The sequence below is a fragment of the Micropterus salmoides genome, unplaced genomic scaffold, assembly GCF_014851395.1.
Source record: "Micropterus salmoides isolate LMB-PRFRI ecotype aquatic unplaced genomic scaffold, ASM1485139v1 Ms_hic_scaffold_2121, whole genome shotgun sequence".
NCBI lineage: Eukaryota > Metazoa > Chordata > Actinopteri > Centrarchiformes > Centrarchidae > Micropterus > Micropterus salmoides.
In genome coordinates, this window is record NW_024041287.1 from 15,001 (window position 1) to 20,000 (window position 5,000).

The window sequence follows — 5,000 nt, forward strand, 5'->3', positions numbered from 1 at the left end:
GCACCCAAAAGCACCTCGCCCAGCCCGGGGAGAGCCACCCTGGGCGGGTAAAGCGGCGCCCAGAGGCCCCTGTCGACTGATTCGTGGCCCTGGTACTCTGCCCGGTGGAAGCACTCAGCCCCGTGTTGGATGAGCAAAATGCGAAGCGTAAAGCGGCGCCCAGAGGCCCCTGTCACCTCTGGGAGTCGAGCTGTGGAAGTAGAGAGTCGTGGGCTTGACTCTGGTGGGGCACCCAAAAGCACCTCGCCATGCCCGGGGAGAGCCACCCTGGGCGGGTAAAGCGGCGCCCAGAGGCCCCTGTCACCTCTGGGAGTCGAGCTGTGGAAGTAGAGAGTCGTGGGCTTGACTCTGGTGGGGCACCCAAAAGCACCTCGCCGCCCGGGGAGAGCCACCCTGGGCGGGTAAAGCGGCGCCCAGAGGCCCCTGTCACCTCTGGGAGTCGAGCTGTGGAAGTAGAGAGTCGTGGGCTTGACTCTGGTGGGGCACCCAAAAGCACCTCGCCATGCCCGGGGAGAGCCACCCTGGGCGGGTAAAGCGGCGCCCAGAGGCCCCTGTCACCTCTGGGAGTCGAGCTGTGGAAGTAGAGAGTCGTGGGCTTGACTCTGGTGGGGCACCCAAAAGCACCTCGCCAGCCCGGGGAGAGCCACCCTGGGCGGGTAAAGCGGCGCCCAGAGGCCCCTGTCACCTCTGGGAGTCGAGCTGTGGAAGTAGAGAGTCGTGGGCTTGACTCTGGTGGGGCACCCAAAAGCACCTCGCCATGCCCGGGGAGAGCCACCCTGGGCGGGTAAAGCGGCGCCCAGAGGCCCCTGTCACCTCTGGGAGTCGAGCTGTGGAAGTAGAGAGTCGTGGGCTTGACTCTGGTGGGGCACCCAAAAGCACCTCGCCATGCCCGGGGAGAGCCACCCTGGGCGGGTAAAGCGGCGCCCAGAGGCCCCTGTCACCTCTGGGAGTCGAGCTGTGGAAGTAGAGAGTCGTGGGCTTGACTCTGGTGGGGCACCCAAAAGCACCTCGCCATGCCCGGGGAGAGCCACCCTGGGCGGGTAAAGCGGCGCCCAGAGGCCCCTGTCACCTCTGGGAGTCGAGCTGTGGAAGTAGAGAGTCGTGGGCTTGACTCTGGTGGGGCACCCAAAAGCACCTCGCCATGCCCGGGGAGAGCCACCCTGGGCGGGTAAAGCGGCGCCCAGAGGCCCCTGTCACCTCTGGGAGTCGAGCTGTGGAAGTAGAGAGTCGTGGGCTTGACTCTGGTGGGGCACCCAAAAGCACCTCGCCCAGCCCGGGGAGAGCCACCCTGGGCGGGTAAAGCGGCGCCCAGAGGCCCCTGTCACCTCTGGGAGTCGAGCTGTGGAAGTAGAGAGTCGTGGGCTTGACTCTGGTGGGGCACCCAAAAGCACCTCGCCATGCCCGGGGAGAGCCACCCTGGGCGGGTAAAGCGGCGCCCAGAGGCCCCTGTCACCTCTGGGAGTCGAGCTGTGGAAGTAGAGAGTCGTGGGCTTGACTCTGGTGGGGCACCCAAAAGCACCTCGCCCAGCCCGGGGAGAGCCACCCTGGGCGGGTAAAGCGGCGCCCAGAGGCCCCTGTCACCTCTGGGAGTCGAGCTGTGGAAGTAGAGAGTCGTGGGCTTGACTCTGGTGGGGCACCCAAAAGCACCTCGCCCAGCCCGGGGAGAGCCACCCTGGGCGGGTAAAGCGGCGCCCAGAGGCCCCTGTCACCTCTGGGAGTCGAGCTGTGGAAGTAGAGAGTCGTGGGCTTGACTCTGGTGGGGCACCCAAAAGCACCTCGCCATGCCCGGGGAGAGCCACCCTGGGCGGGTAAAGCGGCGCCCAGAGGCCCCTGTCACCTCTGGTTCTCCCTGGATGTTAACGGTCCTGGTAGCCCGGAGGCCCCACAGCCTCTGCACTCTGCCCAGCCGGGGCACCTCGATCGCGGGGAAGTTCCCTCTAAAACGGCCCTGGAGGTGTGGACTTAGAAAAATTTTCGCTTGTGACTTTTTTCCTCTCAAAAACTGGGTTTCTGAAATCGTGCCGATGGTAGCTTGTGAATCAGGGGTAAACTCCTTGAAACGGGAAAACTCTCAAAGCCCTAGAGGTCTAGGGCTTCGCAGGGTTTATCGGTGAAAAGACTTTGTCATTTTTTCGAGCGAGTGAAATTTTGACAAAGTGTTTTTACCAGTAAACCCTGCAAAGCCCTAGAGGTCTAGGGCTTCGCAGGGTTTATCGGTGAAAACACTTTGTCATTTTTTCGAGCGAGTGAAATTTTGACAAAGTGTTTTTACCAGTAAACCCTGCAAAGCCCTAGAGGTCTAGGGCTTCGCAGGGTTTATCGGTGAAAACACTTTGTCATTTTTTCGGCCTCAAAATGAGAAAAAATTCAACGTAAAATAATAAAAATAAAATACAAGACGAGGAGATGATATCAATGTGACAAATGGAAAAAATTCACATAAATACCCTCGATCACAGGCTCCTCTCGGCTCCAGCGTAGCTTCATTCTGCCTTTTTAGAAAAAATCATTTTGCTTGTCATGGTGATCATTTTCAACCCCATTTTCTCGTTGTTTCGCTGGGTCCGCAGCTGGGGAGGGGGCTGCTTCCCTGGATGCCTGCACAGCCAGGGCTCCATCATCTGGGCCACACACATCCAGCGGGAGAGGGGGCTGCTTCCCTGGATGTCTACCCAGCCAGGGCTCCATGATCTGGGCCACACACATCCAGCTGGAGAGGGGGCTGCTTCCCTGGATGTCTACCCAGCCAGGGCTCCATCATCTGGGCCACACACATCCAGCTGGAGAGGGGGCTGCTTCCCTGGATGTCTACCCAGCCAGGGCTCCATGATCTGGGCCACACACATCCAGCTGGAGAGGGGGCTGCTTCCCTGGATGTCTACCCAGCCAGGGCTCCATCATCTGGGCCACACACATCCAGCTGGAGAGGGGGCTGCTTCCCTGGATGTCTGCCCAGCCAGGGCTCCATGATCTGGGCCACACACATCCAGCTGGAGAGGGGGCTGCTTCCCTGGATGTCTACGCAGCCAGGGCTCCATGATCTGGGCCACACACATCCAGCTGGAGAGGGGGCTGCTTCCCTGGATGTCTACCCAGCCAGGGCTCCATGATCTGGGCCACACACATCCAGCTGGAGAGGGGGCTGCTTCCCTGGATGTCTACGCAGCCAGGGCTCCATGATCTGGGCCACACACATCCAGCTGGAGAGGGGGCTGCTTCCCTGGATGTCTACCCAGCCAGGGCTCCATGATCTGGGCCACACACATCCAGCTGGAGAGGGGGCTGCTTCCCTGGATGTCTACGCAGCCAGGGCTCCATCATCTGGGCCACACACATCCAGCTGGAGAGGGGGCTGCTTCCCTGGATGTCTACCCAGCCAGGGCTCCATGATCTGGCCACACACATCCAGCTGGAGAGGGGGCTGCTTCCCTGGATGCCTGCCCAGCCAGGGCTCCATGATCTGGGCCACACACATCCAGCTGGAGAGGGGGCTGCTTCCCTGGATGTCTACCCAGCCAGGGCTCCATCATCTGGGCCACACACATCCAGCTGGAGAGGGGGCTGCTTCCCTGGATGTCTACCCAGCCAGGGCTCCATCATCTGGGCCACACACATCCAGCTGGAGAGGGGGCTGCTTCCCTGGATGTCTACCCAGCCAGGGCTCCATCATCTGGGCCACACACATCCAGCTGGAGAGGGGGCTGCTTCCCTGGATGTCTACCCAGCCAGGGCTCCATCATCTGGGCCACACACATCCAGCTGGAGAGGGGGCTGCTTCCCTGGATGTCTGCCCAGCCAGGGCTCCATGATCTGGGCCACACACATCCAGCTGGAGAGGGGGCTGCTTCCCTGGATGTCTACCCAGCCAGGGCTCCATCATCTGGGCCACACACATCCAGCTGGAGAGGGGGCTGCTTCCCTGGATGTCTACCCAGCCAGGGCTCCATGATCTGGGCCACACACATCCAGCTGGAGAGGGGGCTGCTTCCCTGGATGTCTACCCAGCCAGGGCTCCATGATCTGGGCCACACACATCCAGCTGGAGAGGGGGCTGCTTCCCTGGATGTCTACCCAGCCAGGGCTCCATGATCTGGGCCACACACATCCAGCTGGAGAGGGGGCTGCTTCCCTGGATGTCTACGCAGCCAGGGCTCCATCATCTGGGCCACACACATCCAGCTGGAGAGGGGGCTGCTTCCCTGGATGTCTACCCAGCCAGGGCTCCATGATCTTGGCCACACACATCCAGCTGGAGAGGGGCTGCTTCCCTGGATGCCTGCCCAGCCAGGGCTCCATGATCTGGGCCACACACATCCAGCTGGAGAGGGGGCTGCTTCCCTGGATGTCTACCCAGCCAGGGCTCCATCATCTGGGCCACACACATCCAGCTGGAGAGGGGGCTGCTTCCCTGGATGTCTACCCAGCCAGGGCTCCATCATCTGGGCCACACACATCCAGCTGGAGAGGGGGCTGCTTCCCTGGATGTCTACCCAGCCAGGGCTCCATCATCTGGGCCACACACATCCAGCTGGAGAGGGGGCTGCTTCCCTGGATGTCTACCCAGCCAGGGCTCCATGATCTGGGCCACACACATCCAGCTGGAGAGGGGGCTGCTTCCCTGGATGTCTGCCCAGCCAGGGCTCCATGATCTGGGCCACACACATCCAGCTGGAGAGGGGGCTGCTTCCCTGGATGTCTACGCAGCCAGGGCTCCATCATCTGGGCCACACACATCCAGCTGGAGAGGGGGCTGCTTCCCTGGATGTCTACCCAGCCAGGGCTCCATGATCTGGGCCACACACATCCAGCTGGAGAGGGGGCTGCTTCCCTGGATGTCTGCCCAGCCAGGGCTCCATGATCTGGGCCACACACATCCAGCTGGAGAGGGGGCTGCTTCCCTGGATGTCTACCCAGCCAGGGCTCCATCATCTGGGCCACACACATCCAGCTGGAGAGGGGGCTGCTTCCCTGGATGTCTACCCAGCCAGGGCTCCATGATC